This window comes from Oryctolagus cuniculus, chromosome 7, assembly GCF_051225735.1.
Source record: "Oryctolagus cuniculus isolate XC-2025 breed Fujian yellow rabbit chromosome 7, ASM5122573v1, whole genome shotgun sequence".
Lineage (NCBI taxonomy): Eukaryota > Metazoa > Chordata > Mammalia > Lagomorpha > Leporidae > Oryctolagus > Oryctolagus cuniculus.
Window position 1 is genome coordinate 105,268,153 of NC_142873.1, and position 24,591 is coordinate 105,292,743.

A 24,591-nucleotide genomic window follows, 5' to 3' on the forward strand; every position below is an offset into this window, starting at 1 on the left:
ATAATGAGCATTCTCTTCACTGTATTCTCTATCTAGAGGGGGAAAAAAGACCTTCCATATGTGTCTGATATGTTTCAGGTGTTTAAAAGAGCCTATCACAAAGGCAAAACCATAAAGGTGTAAAATAAGGGGCAGGCATGTGGCACAGCAGTTGAGACACTGCTTGGAACATTTGCATCCCATATCCAGGTGCCCAGGCTCAATTCTCAGATCTGCTCCCAGTTCCAGCTTCCTGATAGTGTTCGACCTGGGACACAACAGGGGACAGCTCAAGTACTTGGGTACTACCACCCATGTGGAAGACGCAGATTGAGTTCCTGGCTCCTGGCTTTGGCCTGACCCAGCCCTGGCTGTTGTGAGCAATTGAGGAGTAAAGCAGTACAGCAGATGGACTCTCTCTCTCTCTGCCTCCCCTCTTCTCTGTGCCTCCCCCCACCCCACCCCTCCCCTCCCCTCTCCCCATCTCTCTCTTTCTCTTTCTGTGTATCTCTTATTTCTGCCTTTCAAATAAATAATAAGAAATACACAAAATACAGCAGAATACCTAAAGGCACACAAAAGCAAAAAAGAAAAGATACATAAATTTGAATATATCAAATTATAAATGGCAAAAGACTCCATAGGAAAAAAATGTTTTAAAAACAACTAAGGACTGGGAGGGAATATTTGCAGCATATATAACAAGCCACAAACATGCAGAATATGTAAATAGCCTAATAAATCCAGGAGACAAAGACAAATAGCCCCTAGTACAAATAAATAAAGATATGGGGAGGTAATTCACGGAAGACAAACAACCAGTGTTAAAAGATGCAAGCAGACGCACAGCCTCACTAGTAATCAGAGGAAAGCAAGCTAAAATAAGACACCATCTTTCACATAGGAGATTGGCACCAAATGTAAGAAGATTGCTAACAGCAGGATTTCCTGAGGAGTAGCAAAAAATTTACACCTTGTACTCCATTGGTGAGTATATCAATTCAAAAAAGTCTATTTGGAGAACAATTTAAAGTATCTATTAAAACCTGTTACATTCACCTTGACCCTCACCAGCAATTCCATTTCTCAGTCTCTAGTTGGCAGAAGAACCTGCCAAGCCCACAGGAAGGGAGGTAGAGGCATGGTCAATGCCGTGCTCTTGATGCGGGGGAAACAGGCCAAAGCTTAACTAACCATCAAATGCCTGCAGTGCACACAAACGCAGCGAGAAACAACTGGATCCCAGACAGGCTGCGCCACGGTGGTCTGAGTAGACTGCTTCATGGATCTCTCTGGGACAAAATTGTTGTAAAGAGGGTGCCCAACTCACAGAGCTGTTAAGTATCAAATGAGTGCATGCACGCCAAACATTCAGCAGCACCTGTGCCGTAGTTATTGTTCAACTAAATGTTACTGGTTGCATTTTCGACCTCATTAGCAATCGAGAGCGGTGACTTCTTGCAACCCAGGAATGTTGTCTTCCTCTCCTTTGCCGCCACTGTGGAAAGAAAGCCTTGTCACCTACCCTGGCTTTTGGGTTGACCTACCTTTAAGCCGCTTTCTCCTCCATTCAACCATGCAGTGATGAGCGAATTCAGCTTTCCTGTGCTGGGATCACCAAGTCCAGGGTCTTTCTCAAGTCTCAGAGGTGGACACTGCCACAGCCATGGTACGGGAGATGCAAATACTGGCATCGTGCCTAGGAATAATGCTTACTGACCACCTGGTCACTTCTCCAAGCAGACCGATCTCCTGTTCATCCAGGACGACCCCAAACCCTGCTGGCTGTGGCTGTGGGATGAGGGCCTGGGAGAGGAACAGAGCAAAGGATGTCAACTTCTTGCTTCAGAGTTCTTGCTTTAGAGATCTCTGTTCCCAGCTTCTTCTCTCAAATGCATGTCCTTTTAGCCCTGGAAGAACTGAACTTGCTACCACAAAGAACACAAGACTTTCCTGGATTAATTTCTCTTTGCAGCACTAATGAGGCAAGGTCAGAAGGTGGGGGAAGAGCTTATCTTAGAGCTTGGTTAATTGGCACAGCCCCCGGGAGGGAATTCCATGGAGGCCGCTGGTGGAGAGGCATCGCCAGGAGCCCAGCCCCAGCCACCAGGCAGCGCCTCACTGGCAATCTGCTTTCCTCTCTTCCTTGCCAGTTGCTTCCTCTAACACACGCTTCTTTCCTTTTTCCCTTTAGCCCTGAAAGTAAGACGCACCTGCTTTCCACGTAAACCCTATCAGCTTCTGTCTCACTGAAAGCTGGTTTCCCTTTTACCTCTCTCCCCAGAGCCCTCTTCCTGTGTTCGCTTCTACTAACGCCTTAATGACCTTCGACCTGGACATGGTTTGCTTTTACCAGTTTTCTCCCCTTCCTTTCTTCTCCAGGCTCAAATCTTCATTATTTGGAGGTCAAGGCCTTTGAGACCCCTGCAGATTCTGCCATTCTGGCTCTGACTTCCAAAGCTCTCTTCTCTGGCTCCAGCTCCCAGGGCTGCCACTCAAGTCCCAGCTATCCTGTGTGAATGCTTAAGGGTTGGGGAGTATCCTCCCTGTTTCTCTTTGTGCAAATCTCACCAGCTCTGATTCACCCCCACCTCTGCTATGGTCCCTAGCCAGACATGATTTCCCTAGTCTGAATTCCTAAGGTACTTAATGTCTATATCCCTTAAATGGCACCACTGTCCATGGTGCCTATGAAGAAACGTGATGGCTGTGGGAGGCACTGACAGCTGCAGTTGTGTTCGTAGGTCCAGGTAAGCATCTCTACCTTCTAGGTGCAATGCTAGGCGGAGATGCTCAAGAAATGTGTCCTCCGTCCATAGGCCAGGCTCTCCCAGTCTAGGAAGGAAAGTCTGAATCCAGCCACACTTTCTCCCTGTACACAAATCCCTAGCTGAATTGCTTGATTGGAATTATTATCATTTTATCCTTCGAGGGTTGATCTCTCCTGATTCCTGAACACCTTGTTCTGATTCAGGACTTTGTTGAGGTAACATGTTCATGCTACCATAATCAGGATGATTTTTAGGTTGATTCCTATGATAATTTGTTTCATGGGATAAATCCTCACTGGTATGTCCCTTACTTTCTTACCACAATTGGAAATGTCAGCCTTTTGGGGTCAATAACCATCCCCAAACCTTATTAAAGTATACATTTGTCAGAAAGTACTGTATAACATGTATATCTCATATGAAATGTGGAGGCCACATTTAAATCCTGAGAATCCCTGGGCAGTGTCAGTCTCTAAAACTCATTTGTTTTGCCCATGGTAACTGCTGCCCCCACACTCCTAAGCTAGACCCACTTCCAGAAGCTCAGGTTTCTCACTTTCTTAGCTGTCCTAACTCTACAGTAGGCATTGATTTCGATTCTCTCCTAACCTGTTCTGCAAGGAGCTCTATCAAGATTTGAAGCCACCTGTACCTATGAGATGCTCCAAGTATTGAGCTCCCTGTGTTCAGAAATACCATTTTTCTGTATCTCCTCAATGTTACTGGCCACCTTTCAGACTCTGTCTCTGAGGTTCAGAGCTTCAAGATCTGTGTACTTTCTTTTAGAAAGGTCATTTCACTGACTGGAAGTCTTTATGATCCCTCTTAGATATATTCACCCTCCTTCTTTGTATTCTGTACTTGCTTCCTTAAGATTCATTTCATGTTCCCTTTGGGCCATTCCCCCCAGACAGCTAATTGCAAAAGAATTCCCATACTACAGCCTTCTTCCATGTAAATCACTCTTGTTCTATCATTTACTCCTCCATCTTCTAGCTCTAAGTGAGCTCTCCTACATCAAAACTCCTCTCACGGTACTCATCACTTTATGTCTTAATTCAGACTTACACCTCCACAGTTGGTATCCCTAGTGTATTGTAAATTCCTCAGTAGCAGGATCTATGACTATCTGTCACAGCTCCTATATAATATCTGGCTTATAATATCCACTCAGATTTTCTTGTTGAATGATTTAAAGATCATAGATGGACGGATGGATGGATGGATGGATGGACAGACGGACAGGTAGGGAACAAGGGAGAGATGGAAAAACTTTGGACTTAAATTCAGAAGAATGGGGTTCAGATCCAATTCTGTACTTCTTTTCCACTTGACCATGTGTCTCAATTTCTCTAAACTGAAAATGAGGATATTAAGACATGCTTTACCTAAAATTATTCTGAAGGTATTTTATGGAGAAGTATTTTTAAAAACCTAAAGCACAGAGGCAGGAGGGGAGGGGGAGGGGCAGGGGCAGGGGCAGGCTGACATTGTGTGACCATGGTTTAAGCATCCCATATGAGCATCAGGTCAAGTCCCAGATGCTCTACTTCTGACCCAGCTCTCTGCTAATGCACCTAGGAAAGTAGCACAAGATGGCTGAGTGCTTGGGCCCCTGCCACCCAGATGGAATTCCAGATTAATTGCCAGAGATGGAAGATCAATCTCTCCCCCTCTGTCTCACCCTTTCTCTCTGTAACTCTGCCTTTCAAATAAATAAATCTTTAAAAAAAAAAAAACTAAACCAGGAAAAGGAAAGATAAAAGGAATCAAATGGTGATTTCCAAGTTTTCCAGGTGCGTGGTATATAAGATACTTAAAGGTATCAGGGGCCGGCGCTGTGGCTTATGGCATCCCTTATGGGCACCAGTTCAAGTCCTGGCTGCTCGTCTTCCGATCCAGCTCTCTGCTATGACCTGGGAAAGCAGTAGAAGATGGCCCAAGTCCTTGGGCCCCTGCACCCACGTGGGAGACCCAGGAGAAGCTCCTGGCTCCTGGAGCAGCTCCAGCTGTTGCCGCCAATTGGGGAGTGAACCCTCGGATGGAAGACCTCTCTCTCTCTTTCTCTGCCTCTCCTCTCTCTGTGTAACTCTGACTTTCAAATAAATAAATAAATCTTTTTTAAAAAAAAAAAGGTATGCATGTTCTTTCTTTCTCTGGACCCATCACAAGAACATTATGATCCTCAGCATTGTATAAACACCACAGTCCGTAGGCTGAAGATTAAAAATACAAAGGCAATTAAGTGTATTACCATTAATTGCCCTTTTAAACTGTACCCTAGTAGAAAGCAGGAGAGAATTTTGACAAATGTGAGTTTAAAGCACTGTTAGCACCTGTTTTTCAAATAGATGACAATGTTTACATCACAAATCTGTGCTGAAAAGAATGAGGGTCTTCTCTGTGTTTTATGAACACTGCATTGCTTTTCTTTTCTCTCCTTGGGAAAACTTCAGTGCTTGTTTGCTTTAGGAAAAGCAGCACATGTTCCCGATTTCCCAGACCCTATCAGACTGGGAGTAAGGTATGGAATTTAAGCAAGCAGTAGTTCTCTGGCCCTACCTGTGATTTCTGAGTTTAGGGGCGTCCAAGAGGCACCTCCGGCTTCTCAGACCCAGGTCTCTGGGCATTTGTGCTTCTCTGACACTGTGGCTTGAACATGCTTCTTCTTGTGAAGTTCACAGTTGAAATCCACATTGATGCATATCTTTTACACCTGCCAGTCACTTCCAAGCTATTGGGGCCTGCAGAGCTACTACTGGCAGGTGACCCAGGAGTTCTACCTCACTGACCAATTTTCCACGTTTCTATCCTTTTAAAATGTGGCCACTTCCAGTCAAGTGAAAATACTTCTTACCTGCAACACAACTATATTCTTGTTTCTACTCCTCTGTCTAGATCACTGTCAAAAATTCCTGGAGGACCAACCGAAGTATGAGTAGGTCACCTCCTATTGTACTTCTCCCTCAACACTGATCTTTTTTTAAAAAATTATCTATTTATTTATTTGAAGGGCAGAGTGACAAAGAGGCGGGAGCTGGGTTGCTTCCATCCATTGGTTCACTCCCCTGAATGGCTGCAACAGCCAGGCCAAAGCCAGGAGCCAGGAATTCCATTCTGATCTCCTACATGGGTGGCAGGAACCCAACTACTTGGGCCATCCTTTACTGCCTTCTCAGGCACAGTAATAGGAAGCTGGGTCAGACGCAGAATAGCCAGGACTCGAACTGGCACTTTGGTATGGGATGCTGCATGCCACAATGTCAGCTTCTCAATAATGATCTTTAATCTGCATCCAAGCATGCTTATGTCAATGGCCTCCCCTCTTAAATAGGTTCCTTCCTATGAAGATCTCTGAACCAGTAAGAGAGAGACCTATCCCTCCAACTATCCAAACAAGCATCAACATACAAGAGTACTTCACAAAGTTCGTGGAGGGCTAGCATTTTAATGAAACAAGGTAAGCTGCCATTTGAGTTACCCAAATCCCATATTGAAGTACTTGGGTTCAAGTCCCAACTCTGCTCTCCATCCCAGGTTCCTGCTAATTAATGCAGACACTGGTAGGTAGCAAGTGATGGCCCAAGTAGCTGGGTACCTGCCACTCAAGTGAGAGACCCAGACTGAGTTCTAGGTGCCTAGCACAGGCATGGCCACGCCCTAGTTGTTTCACACCTTTGAAGAGTGAACCAGTGGATGGGTAATAGCTCGCTCACACTCTCTCTCTCTCTCTCCATCCTTCCCCCTCCCTCACTGCCTATCTCTGTGCCTTTCAAATAAATACAATGTTTTTTCATGGAAAATGGGATTAAAAATAAGTTTGTTTCAGTGCAAAAATTTTTGAAATTCATACAAAGTTTTTTCATAATAGACATTTTCCATGAATTTTTTGATGATCTCTCATACGTGGACTTCAAACTTTTGGCACCAAATAAACTGACGCTTTCATTCCAACTCTTTGAAGTACCTTAGTATTTGTATACCTATTCCCATGATAGAAGCCTGAAGACAAGGTCATCATGTTTCGCCTGTGCAAGTGCAGGCCTCGAGCAGAGCAGGTATCATAAGGTCCCAGATACGGTGCTCTCTGAAGAGTCTGCCCATTCCCCACTGTTGAGGTTACAGGTATTATAGTCTAGTGTTTAAAAGGATGCGCTTCAGAGCCGAGATGTCTGCACTGACATTTCAACTCAACCTTGAACAAGTTACTTTAACACTCCTAGGGGCCGGCACTGTGGCATAGCAGGTAAAGCTGCCGCCTGCCTTGCCAGCATCCCATATGGGCACCAGTTCGAGTTCTACTGCTCCACTTCCAATCCAGCTCTCTGCTATGGCCTGAGAAAGCAGCAGAAGATGGCCCAAGTCCTTGGGCCCCTGAACCTTCACGGGAGACCTGGAAGAAGCTCCTGGCTCCTAGCTTTGGATTGGCGCAGCTCCAGCTGTTGTGGGCAATTGGAGAGTGAATCAGCAGATGGAAGACCTCTCTCTCTCTCTCTCTCTCTCTCTCTGCCTCTCCTTCTCGCTCTGTGTAACCCTTTCAAATAAAATAAATAAATCTTTAAAAAATACTTCTAATGTTAGTTTCCTTTCTCTCTCTCTCTCTCTATATATATATGTATATATATACACACAGAGAGACACACACACAGACAACCGTGGTGTGAGGATTATCTGTAAGCTAGATCAGAAGCCGAGCCTCAACTAATTTTGCACTGAAAGTATTTAAAGCTTGTCTTCTGGAAGTAATTTAGAAATTAATAATAAAGTGCCTGCTTGGAAACTAGGCAATCCACAGCTTAGACAAGGTGCTCCAGCTTCATGAAGCTGGCTTCCCCATGGGCAACTGTCAGCCTCATATATCAAGAAAAATCACTGAGAGATAAAAGCTGCACAAGCCGAGAATCGAGGCAAGAGCAACCCAAGGGAGAAGGCAGCCTTGACCACCATGCAGAAAACAGAGTGACAGGGGACACTCAGAACCCCAGGTCCAGGCCCCTTCCTCTATGTGGGAGAATCCACTCACACTACACATCAGTCACCCTGCCTCGAGGTGCACACTGGCACACACACACACACACACACACACAAGTGAATTTCTATAATCACTTTCCCAGGAAACAAGCGTATTTGACAGATTCCTGGAAAAGAAGCCCAGCCTCCTCAATTTATTGTTTCTTGTTCAATAAACATGAGAATCACGAGTGGGCAAAACCAGAGCAAAGATGCTGTTTCCAAGAAACAGTTTAACAGCCTGGAGGCCTGCAGGGGCAGGAGGGGTGCTGCCCGACTCCCCCGTGTGCTAGCTGGAAGACTGTGTAAATGTTCCCAGCTTACTAGACAATTTGCACTTGGCTGGGACCAGGATATTTTATATTTGCGCCTGTGCCTAGCATTTCCATCACCACATATGCTAAGGCTCTGTCTCCTAGGAAACGTGAGAGCTTGATGATAAAAATGTGAGTCATCATCCAAGGTTATGAATTAACCAATCCTTTTCCACTCAACAAACATTTATAGAGTGATTATATTTAGCAAGACACCGGGCTAGGGTAATGGTGCCGCTAAATGCAAACATCCAGATGGCTTGTTATAGAGAAGGCACTGAATCCACACATCAATTTCACAGACAGGCTGGTCTAAAAAGTAAACAACAGTCATGGGGTTGGAAGGTTTGTGTCCTAGTCCTAGCTCTGGCACATCCTCACCGTGCACCAGCAAGTCCATTTATTAACCTTACTGTCACTCCAAGGGGTGAGGGGAGAGTAAATCATGCCTAATCTACCACCCATCATTTTCAAACAAATAATGAATGTGAAAGCTATTTTAATAGAGTGGAAGAAGCTCCTTGTGTAATACTGTGGGAGGACCCCCAAAAAACATTATTTTTTTTTCAAAAAGCTTCCACTTTTCAAGAAAATGAAGGAGGGTTACAGTGTGCAGATGGTCAATAACAATGGCAGAAAGGAGTTTTCCCCATCTACCATTTGGAACATTTATATTGTGAGCAATAGAAAGCCATTTACTATTCAGAAATAACGCTTTTACCCTAAGACATATTGTAATCAAGCTCTCCAAAGTTAAAGATAAAGAGAAGACTCTCAATGCTACAAGAGAAAAGAAACAGAAAACTTATTCTGAGTCCCACTTCTCCTAGCGGCAGGCTTCTCAGCAGAAGCCTACAGGCTAGAAAATAGTGGATTCAGAATTTTACCATACTGAAGGGGGGAAAAAAACCCTGCCAGACAAGAGTGTTGTACCCAGCAAAGCTATCTTGCAGATATAAAGGAGAAATAAAGACATTCTGAAACAAGAACTGGAAACAAGAACTGGAACCAGATCTGTGTTATAAGAAATGCTAAGGCTGGTACCGTGGCTCACTTGGCTAATCCTCCACCTGCGGTGCCAGCATCCCATATGGGTGCCGGGTTCTAGTCCCAGTTGCTCCTCTTCCAGTCCAGCTCTCTGCTGTGGCCCTGGAGGGCAGTGGAGGATGGCCCAAGTGCTTGGGCCCTTGCACCCATGTGGGAGACCAGGAGGAAGCACCTAGCTCCTGGCTTCGGATCAGCGTAGCATCGGCTGTAGCAGCCAGGTGGGGGGTGAACAAATGGAAGGAAGACCTTTCTCTCTGTCTCTCTCTAGCTGTCTATAACTCTGTCAAGTAAATAAATAATAAATTTTTTAAAAAATTTTAAAAAAAGAAAAAGAAATGCTAAATGGTATTCTTCAAGCTGAAAGGGACACTAAGAAAAAGAATATATTACAAAGTAGAAAAGTCACTGCTAAGAGTAGCTACACAAATTAGCAAGGCTCTGAGATAGCAAATATGGTGCATAAACCATTCACACCTTTAGCATGAAGACTAAAAAGGAAAACAATTTAAAAGACAAAGTAGAAGGATGTAAAATGAGACAACAAAAATTCAAGATGTGAATAGGAATGGAATCCAAGTATAGAGCTCTTTATTTGCATTTCTTACCTCTTTTGTTCATTTCTTATCTTTATAATCAATATCCAGTTCTTATGATTTCAAATATCTTATTATAACTAAAAGATGTTTTGTGTAAGCCTCATGGTAACCACAAAGCAAAATCTATAATGAGCAAGGAATAAAAGTAGGCTATTAGAGAAAATCATTTACCCACAAAGGAAGATTGTTAAGAGAGGGGAGAAGGAAGGAAAAAAGCCAGGAAAAAGGAAGGAAGGAAGGAAGGAAGAAGGAAAGTAGAGAAGAAAGAAAGAGAGTGAGAGAGAGAAAAGGAGGTCAGTAAAACTAGAAAACAAGTTTTAAAATGGTAGCACTAAGACCTTACCATCAATAATTACCTTAAATGAAAATAGATTAAATTCTCTAATTAAAAGAAACAGAGTGATCAAATGGCTGAAGAAGAAGAAGAAGAAGAAGAACAAGAACAAGAACAAGAACAAGAAGAACAAGAAGAAGAAGAAGTCCCAACTATATGCTATTTACAAGAAACGCACTTTACCTCTAAGGAAACACATAGACTGAAAATGAAAAGTTGGAATAAGATATTCCATTCAAATGGAACCCAGAAGTAATAGCCATACTTATGTTAGAAAAAACAGATTTAAATTAAAATAGTAAAAAGATAAAAGATTTAATCCATCATGAGAAAATAACATTTGGAAATGTATACACACCCAGCATTGGAGCAGCCAAATACATAAAATAAACATTAATAGATGTAAAGAGAAAGATAGACTTGAATACAGTAACAGAAGGGTACTTTAGCACTGCACTTTCAGAAATGGACAGATTATCCAGGCAGAAAATCAACAAAGAAAACAGCAGAGTTAAATTGCACTCTAGATCAAATGGATCTAGCAGATATCTACAGAATGTTCCATTCATCCGCTGCACAACATACATTCTTCGCAACAGCGCATGAATCATTCTCCAAGAGAGACCATATGCTAGGTCACAAAACAAGTCTCAGCAAATTTTAGAAAATAGAAACCATATTAGTTATCTTTTCTGACCACAACGCAATAAAAGTAGAAAGCAGTCAAAGAAAAACTGGAAACTACATAAATACATAAAAATTAAACAACTTACTTCTGAACAAGCAATAGGTCAAGGAAGAAATTAAGAAGGAATTGAAAATTTTCTTGAAACAAATGAAAATGGAAACTTATGTACCAATACCTATAGGATACTGCAACAACAGTACTAAGAGAGAAGTTTATAGCAATCAATGCTTACATTAAAAAGGCAGAAAGATTTCAAATACGCGCTCTGTCACTACAGCATCAAGAATCAGACAAACAAATCAAACCCAAAATTAGAAGTACAGCAATAATGAATACTGAGGTTGAGTTGATAATGTCTCCCAACAAAGAAAAGGTAGACCATTTGGTTTCACTACTAAACTACCAAGTATTTAAAGATATTACTTGTTTTGATATATAATATTCTAAGAAGTATTTAAAGATGTACTCTATCAAGTATTTAAAGAATACAGTTCTGGCTGGTGTTGTGGCATAGCAGGTAAAGCTGCTGCCTACAATGCCAGCATCCCATATGGGTACCGATTCAAGTCCCAGCTGCTCCACTTCTGATCCAGCTCCCTGCAAATGCACCTGGGAAAGCCAGATGACCCAGCTCTTGGCATTGGTCTGACCCAGCCCTGGCCATTGTGCCATCTGGGGAGTAAACCAGCAGATGGAAGATATTTCTCTCTCTCTCTCTCTCTCTCTCTAACTCTACCTTTCAAATATATAAATTTTTTTTTTAAAAAAGTACACAGTTCTTCTTAAATTGTTCAAAAGAAAGAGGAATTCTTCCAAACCTATTTTATTAGACCAACATTACCCTGATAACAAAACCAGATAGGGGCACAACAATAAAAAGAAAACAATAGGCAATATCCTTGATCAATACAGATGCAAAATCTTCTACATAATACTAGCAAATGAAACCCAACAGTGCATTAAGATTATTTACAGAGGCTGGTAATGTGGCACAGAGAGTTAAACAACTGCCTGTGAGGCTGGCATCCCATATTGGACTGCCAGCTTGAGTTTTGCCTGCTCCAATCCAGTTCCCTGGTAATGCACGTGGGAAAGCAATGGAAGACAGCCCAGATGCTTTGATATTTCTCAAAGGAAGAAATATAAAAGGCCAACAGGTACATGAAAAAAATGTTCAACATTACAAATCATCAAGGATATGCAAATCAAAACTACAATGAGATACTACCTTCAGGAAGATTGGCTATTATCAAAATGACAAAAGACAACAAGTGCTGGTGAAGATGTGGTGAAAAGCCAACACTTGCACACTGTCGGTGCGAATGTAATTAGTACAGCCATTACGGAAAACATAATGGAGTTTCCTCAAAAAACTAAAAATAGAACTACCTTATGATCAGCAATCCCATTATTAAATATATATCCAAGGGCAATTAAATCAGTCTGCCAAAAAGCACCTTCACCATCATGTTTATGGCAGCAATATTCTCAGTGGTCAAGAAATGCAAACAACCTAAGTGTCATTCAACTGACAAATGATTAAAGAAAATGTAGTAGTACATGTATACAACGAAATACTATTAAATCATAAAAATTATGAGATCTCATCATTGACAACAACATAGAGGCAACTGGAGATCATTGTGTTAAATGAAATAAGCCAAGCATAGCATGACACATACTGCATCATCTCAATTATATGTGGAATCTAAAACTGTCGATCTGATAGAAGTGAAGAGTATAACCATGGTTACCGGAGACTGAGGAGAGTGGGGGGGAGGGAAAGATGAAGAAAGGTCGATTAATGAGTACTAAATTATAGTGAGATAAGAATAAGAAGTTGTGATGTACTATTGCATGGTAGAGTGACTATAGATAATGATACATTGTACTGCACACTTCTCTAAATAAAAGTTAGAAGAAAGGATTTCAGATGTTTTTACCATAAAGAAATGTTAATTGTTTGAAGTATAAATACATTTATCCTGGTTGGACATTACATAGTTTATATGTATACAGAAATATCACATGACACCCTGTAAATATATATAACTTTTATGTGTTAAAAAATAAAATTATTAGGGGCCGGCACTGTGGCTCACTTGGCTAATCCCCCGCCTGCGGCGCCAGCATCCCATATGGGCACCAGGTTCTAGTCTTGGTTGCTCCTCCTCCAGTCCAGCTCTCTGCTGTGGCCTGGGAGGGCAGTGGCACCCGTGTGGGAGACCAGGAGGAAGCACCTGGCTCCTGGCTTTGGACAGCGCAGCGCGCCGGCCATGGCAGCCATTTGAGAGGTGAACCAATATAAGGAAGACCTTTCTCTCTGTCTCTCTCTCTCACTGTCTAACTCTGCCTAATCAAAAAAATTAATTAATTTAATTTAATTATTAAACAAAATATCTAAATTTAAATATATTTAAATATTAAAACAAAAGTGTTTCTAAATATGCTGACTTACTCTGCAAAGACTATTGCTCTCAATAGTTTATTGAAAAATTAGATAAATAGGTGCTAGTCAAGGGAAATCAATGGGAAATCATGATGGGAAAGCTAGTTTACCACAAGGAAAAATGTCTTAACAAAACAGGATCGAGCCAGCACCACGGCTCACTAGGCTAATCCTCCACCTTGTGGCACCAGCACATCGGGTTCTAGTACCGGTCGGGGTGCCGGATTCTGTCCCGGTTGCCCCTCTTCCAGGCCAGCTCTCTGCTGTGGCCCGGGAGGGCAGTGGAGGATGGCCCAAGTCCTTGGGCCCTGCACCCCATGGGAGACCAGGAGAAGCACCTGGCTCCTGCCTTCGGATCAGCGTGGTGCTCTGGCTGCAGCGCGCCGGCCGTGCCGGCCATTGGAGGACGAACCAACAGCAAAGGAAGACCTTTCTCTCTGTCTCTCTCTCTCACTGTCCACTCTGCCTGTCAAAAAAAAAAAAAAAAAAAAAAAAAAAACCAGGATCGAATGTCATTGACACAATGGAAGTTTTCAGAATGGCAGCTAGTAGGAGACAGATTTTTGGTCACAGTTCTTTAAGAAACTTTCCATTAATTATACACTGCTGGAAGTCAGAGCCAGCGAAGCTCGAGTTAGCATAACCTAAGCTCTTCTCAGCTCCCTTGTTCAAATGAGCCCAAAGGGAACAGGAAGTACATTTTGCATAGTTGGTAAGATGGATGAATGGATCATCCATACGCAAAGGCTTGTTCATTTGAAATACATGAATCCTAGTCTTTATTCTGAAATAAGAATGTGGAAGTGAGGCTAGAAGTTTCCCAGAATTCATTCTCATGTGTCCTGGAGAGTACTTGTCTCTCTCCTCCAGTTCTAAAGAACTCCAGTGGAAACTCCACATTCATGAAGAATTTCCTAGGTAGCCCTAGGACAGACACTTTCTCGAATCTGAAAATCACCTCCTTCTCCATCTGGTATTCTCTGATTTCCCACCTACTCTCCTGCCACAATTTAAATCTAATTTCCCTTGTTAATGTTATATCATTTTTATTGTATAGCCCTTGTAACATTTCTTTTAATTCACCCAGGTATTTCATATTTTTATCTTACTGTAAATGGCATTTTTATTTCACCTTCCAATTATGTGAAATCCACATAATTTTTGTACATTAACATTATATACTGCTACTTCGCTGAGAAAGTATGTTCTCAGCCAGGATAACACATAAACCTGGAAATGAAGAAAAAAATAGTAAATAGACTGAATTCTACAGATAATGGCTAAATAAGTGAGCTGTGCTATATCGTTTTGCCTCATCTGCCTGAATAGTTCTAAACCCTTAGAGAAAACACCAGGTCTGTGTGTCTGTTTCTGATTCTAGCATGCCAAGAGTAAAGAAATACACAGAAGTGGATTCACAACTTCCCCAGCTAAAGCCTTAACTCATGAATACCTTTCTATACCCTAATAAATTTTCTCTCAGTCACCATAGAAACTGTACTGAAGTTTTAATAATGTCCTATCTCAGAATTATATTTGGGTACATACAACTGAAAAACAAAATAAAAGTAGACTAAACATACAAGTATATTTCTTTTTTTTTAAGATTTATTTATTTGAAAGTCAGGGTTACACAGAGAGAGGAGAAACAGAGAGAGAGAGAGAGAAAGAGAAAGAGAGAGAGAAAGAGGTCTTCCATCCGATGGGATGCCCGCGCTTCAGGCCAGGGCGTTAACCCGCTGCACCACAGTGCCGGCTCCTCTTTTTTTTTTTTTTTTTTTTTTTTTAAAGATTTATTTTATTTATTTGAAAGACAGAGTTAGAGAGAGAGTTAGAGACAGAGAGAGAGGTCTTCCATCCTCTGGTTCACTCCCCAATTGGCCACAATGGATGGAGCTGCACCAATCAGAAGCCAGGAGCTTCTTCCAGGTCTTCCACGCAGGTGCAGGGGCCCAAGGACTTGGGTCATTTCTACTGCTTTCCCAGGCCATAGCAGAGAGCTGGATCAGAAGAGGAGCAGCCAGGACTAGAACCAGTGCCCATATGGGATGCCTGCACTTCAAGCCAGGGCTTTAACTTGCTGCGCCATAGTGCCAGCCCCCATACATGTATATTTCTCAACCAGGTCAAAGGAAACCATCTAGTGCACTTTGGAGACACCACACAGTCATCAGAACATGGATAGCTATCTTTCTGCTCTGTCATCTTCAGTGGATAGAGTACATCCTGAAGATCACCTCATGATTCAAAATGGCTGGTGGCACATCAGCCATCAAGTTCACACTCCAAATAGTGTGACAATGAAAGGACAGAAGGGCAATAGGTTGTGCCCTTCAAAGCTCAGTTACCATCCTTTGAGAAGCCTCCTTGGAAGTCCCACACAACAGTTCTGTTGACAGTTCACTGGCCATAACTTAATCACACTTGTGACCAGTTATTTAGAAGAGAAACTGGAAAATAGTCTTCTAGCTGGGCACATTATTAACCTAAAACAAACATCAAAGCTCTAAGGAAGAACAAGAGAATGAACTACACATCTAAAAATCTCTATCATATCTCTTTAACCCTTTACTCTCATACTGGCTCTTCTTATTTCAACCTGGAAATTCAACTCCATTACTAGGAAGGAAAACCATCAGGTGTAAAATCCCTTAAGGTTACTTCCTTCTACTTTTAATTTGTGTTTCTGCAGAACTCACCCTTATTTCATTCATTCCTACCTCAGATAAACGATGGCCTCCACCCACCTCAAGTCTCAAACCTGTACTTTTAGGATATGCAATGTATTATGTGTCAAGCATACATCAATAAACCTCTTGTAAAATGTGAAAGGTTTAAAACTCATATACTTGTTAATTTCTCACCATCTGGTTTCCACAGTAGTTGTTCTCCTGAGACTCTTCTAGCTATAGTCAACAATTACTGTCGAGTAGAAAGTAAGTTTTCAGAGAACAGTTGATCCTTCCTCCAAAAGTTAAATATAAAACTACCATAAAATCCCACAATTCCACTCCTTGGTATATACTCCAAAAATATAAAACAGATGCTTCTCATAGTGCATATATTATATGTGCATTGCAGCAATATTCACAATAATCGTGGAAACTGCCTACATGCTCATCAACGGATAATGGGCATACACCCATGATGGAATACTGTAGCATAAACATACAACAGAATATTATTTAATCATTAATGAGTTGGGGCCAGCGTCACGGCTCACTTGGTTAATCTTCCGCCTGTGGTACCGGCATCCCATATGGGTGCCGGGTTCTAGTCCCGGCTGCTCCTCTTCCAGTCCAGCTCTCTGCTGTGACCTGGGAAGGCAGTGGAGGATGGCCCAAGTGCTTGGGCTCTGCACCCACATGGGAGACCAGGAGGAAGCACCTGGCTCCTGGCTTAGGACCGGTGCAGTGCCAGCCTCAGCGGCCATTTGGGGGGTGAACCAATGGAAGGAAGACCTTTCTCTCTGTCTCTCTCACTGTCTAACTCTAATAAAAAAAAATTAATGGGAATGGAATATGGATACTTAGTATAATATAGATGTAAAAATTATGCTAAGTATGTTGTATGATTCCACTTATATGAAACATTCCAAATAGATAAATCAATAGAGAGACAACAGAGTTTTGTGGACACTGAGGGCTGATGAGAGGGAGAACAAGGAGAAGTCACTTAATGCATATAGGGCTGTCTTTGAAGTAATGGATAGGTTTACAACCAGACAGAGATAGTAGTCGCACAACACTGTGAAGGTACTAAATGTCACTCTACTGTTCACCATTAAATAGTTAATTTTAGGCTTTGTGAATTTCACCTCAATAATCTTTTAAAATCCATGTTTAGTCCTGATCCTACTCCGACTGTCCACTGTTGACCACCTAATTCCCCCATTCCTCCTTTCCTTGATTTCTTGAGCGTCAGTTTGTTTCTGGCTCTCCACCCTACTTCTCCACCATCCTCACTCTGTCTTGTTTTCTGGTTCAGTTTTTGTTGTAATTGTGTGACTTTTAGAGGATTCTCTAGACTATCCTCTTCTGTGCCTGTTCTCTCAGGATTTCACATTCACTACTTCAACTCTGTTAGAGGAAACTTTATGTCCCTGTCCTCATGGTTCTGGATAAAAACTTCCATTCCCAACGAGGGACAGTGTGGGGGGAGGGGGAGAACCTGAGTGGACCACTCTTTCCTCCCACAGAACAGGGATTTCTCCAGTCGAAGGGTGATAAAAATCTGCATTCACGTTTACACAGTCCATTACAGGGAGAGGTTGGCGTGTAAAAGCTCGTGATTCCCGTGCGATCTGCCCTCCTTGAATCAGCCTGCCTATGGAAATCCTAAGTTCTCTCCCCATATGCTTAGCTTCACTGTCGGCCTTTGGAATGATGTTGACAACTCAGATCATAAGGGAGAGTTTGCAAAAATCCAACTGTGGCAACAGATCCAAGATTATTAATTAGGCTAGTCTTGATAATAAAGAAACAGATACATTAATCTCCAACTATCAGTTTCTTTATTTATTTCTCTGTTGGCTCTTAATTTAGAGAAAGAGAAATATGGTCTAACAAACCTGGAAATCCCATAGGCTCAAATATCACATCTCTGCTGATTTCTCCCAAGGCTGCCCCTCTGGCCCTGACCTATTTTCAGCTGACCACCTGATTGTCCTCTTCCCACGTTCCAAATATCTGCATATTTTGGAGGATTGGTTGGTTTTCAAACTTTATTTAAGCATGATTTGGGGGGTTACAAAGTATGTGGTGCTCTTGAGGCTCAAAAATATTAAATATCAGAGGATTAGGTAATTGATAAAGATTACAAAATTGAAGGATTTTAAGGAAGGGAAGATCTAAGAAATCATTTTTTTCCATATTATTGATTTAGGAAAAGGCACCAGCAGCCACCCAGTCTCGTTAGGAAGAACAGAAGAATTGCACTACCCAGTAGGAGCCTAGAACTAGAACTACAAACAACGCAACTTCCTCGCCCCTTTTTAAGTGTTCTCATTATCATAGGAAAAGATCACCTGCCCTTCTCACAAATGACCCTTAACTTCAAATTGTTTTAGATACTTTCTCTTACCTGCAACTAACATTTGCATTTATTACATTCTTAGTACTTTTCATAATTTTCCTAGTTGTCAAAAGGTGAGCATGTAACAGAGTACACACCTTTTAAAAGATTTTAATTTACTTTCGCTTTATTTGAAAAGCAGAGACACAGAAAGACAAAGAGACAGAAGAGAGATGGTCCGTCAGCTAAATCACTCCCCACAGGCCCGCAATAGCCAGGTCTGGGTCAGGAAAGCCAGGAGCATGAAACTCAATACAGGTTTTCCAAGTGGGTAGCAGGGAGCCAAGTACCAGAGCCCTCATCTGTCGCCTCCCAGAGTGTTCGTTACCAGGGAGCTAGATGGAAAGCAGAGGAACCAAGACTCAAACCCTGCACTCTAAAATGGAATGTCAGCCTCCCGAGTGCTATCGTAACTACTGCACCAAATGCCTACTCCTAAAGCACATGCTTCTAAGTATCAAAAAATAGTGCACTAACCTTCATTTGCTCCCCGTGGTGGATAAATGGATCGACTCACTCCTCTGTTAACCTCTTTCTCCTTTCTGGTAACTGGGACTGCAAAGCCAGCATGAAGCAAGGCAACTGCTTTGTCTCCTTTTAAGTACTCTCATTATTGCAGGAAAAGATCACCTGCCCATCTCACAAGTAACCCTATTTAACTTGAAGTTGTTTTAGATGGGTTCTTTCCCTCGCGACTAACATCCGACATTTATCATGTTCCTTACACTTTTCATAACTCCTCATTGTTCCATGGTGAGGATGTAATAATTAAAGCACTTGCTTTGAAGAAAAGTTTAATTTCATTTATGTTCCTTTTACTTGAAAGGCAGAGAGACACGGGGAGAGAGACAGAAGCTTTCTTCATACAGCAGAAGCCGGGAAGCTTAAAGGGTGCATTTCCAGAATCCCTTACAGCTGGGATACACACACAACTTGTGTCCCACCAAACAGATGCATAACAGAAAGCAGAAATGAAGAAGAGCCCTTCTTCGTGCCACTTTTGGATCATTTTCTTCTCTCTAACATGACCTTCAAGACAGATGTTCCTGGGAGTGGGAATAAGAGAGGGAGGAGATATATAGGACGGCACATACTCACTCAGACCTACCTCCAATGGTGGAACTGGAAATGTGCCAGGGGATTTCAACTCAACCTTACCAAGTAGGCAGGTACCAATGCCAGCACACTTGGTAAAGTGACAAATATAAATACACAACTGATCAAAAAGATAGGGTAAGTGGCAAAGAGATTACACAAATAAGACCAGTGTAAGCAAATAATGAAAGATAAAATTAAAAGGGAGAGAATGATCCTGCGGGGGAAGCAGAACACACAGCAGACTCATGGAATGGCAAATGCCCAAAACAGCACTCCTGCCTCAGAATCAACCCTTGGGACATTCGGATCTGACTAAAAGGTCCATGAGAGTCTCACAGGCATGGAAAGCCATGACACGGTGGCAAAAAACAATCTAAATGAAAGATCCTGGTGAACAACACCCCAGCAGAAGGATCAGGCCATCAAGGAGAGAGGCGCCTTTCTCTGAAGGGAGGAAGGAACCTCCACTGTGATCTGGCCTTGACTAAACAAGTTCAGAGCTGGTGAACTCAAGGGGCTTCCATAGCCTAGACAGTTCATAGCAAGAGTCTCGGGTGATTGCTGACGTCATAAATAAGAGTGCCAATTGTTAAATCAACAGCGGGAGTCACTGGGTTCATGCTCCCCACACAGGATCTCTGTCCTTAATATGTTTAACTATGAAACTCAAAAACAACACTACTAGTCGAACAAGACCCTATACCTGGTTCGGTTGTGTGAGTGCAACCTGTTGAAATCCCTGCTTAGTATATACTAAGTTGATCTTCAATATATGAAGGTAATTGAAAATGAAACATGATGAAGGGCGGGATGGGAGAGGGAGTGGGTAAGGGGAGGGCCACGGGAGGGAGGGAGGTCGGGGGGGGGAAGCCACAACAATACAAAAGATGCATTTTATATTCTACTTAAAACTATTGGTTGAACTCTGTAATTAATACACAATTACTCTTAGGTGTTTAATGCTATAACTAGTACTCAAATAGTATTTTACACTTTGTGTTTCTATGTGGGAGCAAAATGTGGAAATCTTTACTTAATATACGCTAAATTGATCTTCTGTATATAAAGATAATTGAAAATTAATCATGATGTGAAGGGGAAGGCGAGAGGGAGTGGGAGAGGGGAGCGTTGTGGGTGGGAGGGAAGATACCGGGGGGAGGAGGCTATTGTAGCCCATAAGCTGTACTTTGGAAATTTATGCTCATTAAATAAAAAAAAAAGACAGATGTTCCTATAGCTGGGCTGCCATATCTATTCTCCAGCTTACTGAGTGTAGAGAAGCAATTGCGATAGAGGCAACGGGGATGGTGAGCCCTTGAACTGGCTTCCTCATCCTTGAAGATGCCATTCACAATGTGCAACGCGGGATCCTTAATGGCAGAGTAGTAAGTTCTACTCAAAATTTCTAGGAGTGGGCTCAGAAGTGGTAACTACTTCAAAAGTTGGACATTGCTGTTACTGTAGAAGCAAAGCTTTTTTTTTCCCTACCCTTCCAGTGATTCTAACTATCACAGATTCCCTGCATTAAATTCCTTCTTGCTTACAATACCTAAAGCTCCTCTCTTTGCTGCATAGAACTCTAACTCATATACTATCCTACTTTCTGCCCCCAGCACCAGCAAGGTTAAAGTGAGATATTCATAATTTTATAGCTAAAGACTCATAAATTCCCAAATTCTGTCTAGCTTATCTTTGCTTCCATTAGAGTTCCTGGGAGAGTGGCTCACAAAAGAAATAATAAATGAAAATCAAAGTACCATTTATTACTAGTTGTACACAACACCTGAACGCAATACCTTGGTAAAGGCTACCCTGGAGAACTGCTGCCCAATGTGTCCATCATAGCATCCTTATTACACTGGATAAACACGGGCTGGAAGAAAGCAGAAGAGAAAAGCTGACCTGTATGGTGAAGTATTCATCAGGAAGGCTGTACATTACCAACAATTACATATAAATTTTCAAGATCCATAGCTTTAGGCTGGTGCTGTGGCTCACTAGGCTAATCCTCCGCCTGCGGCGCCGGCACACCGGGTTCTAGTCCCGGTTGGGGCACCAGATTCTGTCCCGATTGCTCCTCTTCCAGTCCAGCTCTCAGCTGTGGCCCGGGAGTGCAGTGGAGGATGGCCCAGGTCCTTGGCCCCTGTACCCACATGGGAGACCAGGAGGAAGCACCTGGCTCTTGGCTTCCGATTGGTGCAGCGCGCCAGCCGTAGCGGCCATTTGGGGGGTGAACCAATGGAAGGAAGACCTTTCTCTCTGTCTCTCTCACTGTCTAACTCTGCCTGTCAAAAAGAAAAAAAAATCCATGGCTTTAATGAAAATACTAGTAAAGATACTGCCAGAATATGCTGATTTTCTGAGAGGAAGAGAGAGAAATCAGAAACCCTGACTATACCTCTAATGAGCTGCTTGGCTTAACCTCTCTGGAAGGGAATGGGTAACATCAACTTGAAGTTCCCTTCTAAAGTTCTGTGCTTTGACTCTGTACTCTGGAAGCACCTCAGAGATTTTTCAATCTCCAAAGAGCTTCCTGAATCAAATAAATCAACAAAAACTAGTCTTTATGCAAGCAATAACTCTCTCCTTGAGACACCTCTGCTGATTCTCCCTGATTTTTGCCTGCACTAAAGAAAAGAATACATCATTCTAAAAGCAAAGAAACTACACTTCAGAGTTAAAAAAAAAAGAAAGAAAGAAAGAAAACTCTCAAACTGGTCCTGTGTGAAAATAAAGCAAGAGAAAGAAAAGTTCATTATCCAGAAAAAAAAAAAAAAGCTCTACTTTGTTTATATTATTGAAAGTATTATTTATATTGTTGAATGATCTGATCATGGGTTCTTCATGTTTATAGCCAAGTACTTAATTAGTACCCTGACAATATTGGAGCCCCTATATTACTGTTTCTTGAGAATATATCCTAAGATTTATGTCAACTCCACCAGAGACGAAATTTCTTGGGGCAAGCACTGTCTCATTAACACCTACATCCTTCACAACATAGGAATCAAAGAGTGAACTCCAGGCTCTGTGGATGAATGGAGAGATGGCGAGATGGAAGGGTAAACAGATGGCTGCACAGATGGTTGAATGGATAAATAGAGGAGTCATTTTCATTATCACAATCAACACACTCCTTTGCAAGGGCTGTAAAATGAATTTGTATAAGATTGAATTTTGTTGAAAGAGACAAGAGGAACAAGGAATTATAGTAAAAACCAGACAAAACAAATTAATACTAAAGGTTGTTTTTTTTTATTATTTTGCATTCTGAAATCCAGAACACTGATTAAATGTTTTGCCTTTTATGGTTTAGTGTCATGTTTTCCATTTTTATCTTTGGGTTACTCTCAACATACTTGTGTGTCAATGTTAGCTCCAAGGAGAGTGTTCAAATGCAACTATTTTCTAGTCTAGAATCTAGCTACTCAAATTATGGTCCACCAAACAGCAGCAACTCCATCTCCTGGAACCATGTTCCAAATGTAGAATCTCGGGCTCCCACCTTGACACACTGAAGCAGAATCTGCCTTTTCCCACGTTTCCCAAATGACTCCCATACACATGATAGTCTTAGAAACACTGGTCTAGATTCTAGAAAATAATGACTAATAATGGGACCAGCCAGGAAGCCATGGCCACTGGCACCAGAGACTTAGTCCAGTGAAGTGTAATGAATCCCGAGGGCTATCGTCTCAAACCATAAGGTGTAAAGAAGAGAGTGTGACACATTGGAATACACAGAGTGAGCTTCGGAGTAGATGATGAAGCCTGTGAGTACAGAGGACAATGTGGTTGTGTAAGGGGGCCAAAGGGACAGTAGAAAATCAGTCGTATGAGTAATGAGGATCACAGAAGATGTAGGAGTCTACAGTCAGTTGAATGAAGTACAATGCAAAGCCTTCAGCAGATTTTACTGCTTTGAAAGAGTGGGGAAAACTGGGATACTCAAGCTATCCCTAAAGAGCCCTGACTTCCCTGATGTCACTGCTGAATCCTGCAGTCCCAGGAGGCACAGCCACGTCTGGAGCCCGCTTAGCGAGGAGAATAATGAAGAGTTCACTGACTGGCCATGTCAGATTTTCCAATTTTGGCCAGAGACCAGGCAGCCTGCAGCGTGCCGGATGGTTACTCTAGAAAATTAAGGAAGATCTGTGATGGAAGGGCAGAGCCTCACAGCGAGGATACATGGTTCATAGCAATGTCTAAGATAGAAGAAACAACTGAGGTGGTAGGGGAAGTGTCTCACTCCCATCAACTGAATAGGTGATGCTGTGCAAATCAGCTCACTGGTTAAGTGTATTTTATTTTTTTGAGCTATTTCTTAGCAATTTCTCTAGAGATTATAACATACATCCACCATCTACTTTTAAGGCTAATAGTGACTTAATGCTGATAAAATATAGCAGTTGTTCTCCAGTGTGACTCCATTTGCTTCTTCCTTTTTGCTATTGTTGTCATCTACATTGCATTTCTCTCTCTCTCTATATATATATATATATGTGTGTGTGTGTGTGTGTGTGTCTGTGTATACATAAAATAAACCAGCAGTACACTATCATAACCATTACTTTGTACAAATATTTGTCTTTTGAACACAATTTTTAAAAAGTGATTTTTGTACTGTCATTTACATGTACCACTTCTAATGTTCTGTGGAATCAAACTACTACGTTTCAGCCTAAAGGACTGCCTTTAGTGTTCCTTGGAAGGCAGGTCTGATATCATCAAATCTCTGTCTTTACAATGTGTGTGTGTGTGTGTGTGTCCATGTGAAGACCTTTACTGTTCTCCCAGAGATCTTTGACGGGCATATTGTTTTTAACATTTCTTCTATGTGTTTTCCAGTTTGTATAATTTCTATCCATATTCAAGTTATCTGGTTATTCCGTATCACCAATTCTTTTTTTAAGTTTATTAAAAATATTTATTTATCTTTACTTGAAAGTCAGAGTTACAGAGAGAGGAGAAGACACAGAAAACAAAGAGAGAGAGAGAGAGAGAGAGAATCTTCCATCATTGGTTCACTCTCCAAATGGCCACAATTTCCAGAGATGGGCCAGATGAAGCCAGGGGCCAGGAGCTTTATCTGGGTCTACCAGGTGGGTGTAGGGCCTCAAACACTTGAACCATCTTTCACTGGTTTCCCAGGTGAATTAGCAGGGAGCTGAATTGGAAGCAGAGCCTGTAAGACATGCATCAGAGCCCATTTGGGTCAGTGGCATCATTACA

General features: G+C 42.0%; 1 long non-coding RNA gene across 2 annotated transcripts in view; it reads right to left on the bottom strand.

The window, feature by feature from the left end:
* LOC149125668 (uncharacterized) overlaps nucleotides 1–18,885 on the bottom strand; it is a 52,305-nt gene extending 33,420 nt beyond the window's left edge. The window contains exons 1-2 of one of the 2 annotated variants that reach the window (XR_016237286.1): nucleotides 2,193–2,320; nucleotides 1,527–1,785 (exon numbers count right to left, since the gene is read on the bottom strand). This is a non-coding gene — a long non-coding RNA (uncharacterized LOC149125668). Of the gene's footprint in view, nucleotides 1–1,526; nucleotides 1,786–2,192; nucleotides 2,321–18,738 lie in introns of those variants that run through there. The other variant, XR_016237285.1, reaches the window with a different exon arrangement.
* Between the last annotated feature and the right edge of the window lie 5,706 nt (nucleotides 18,886–24,591).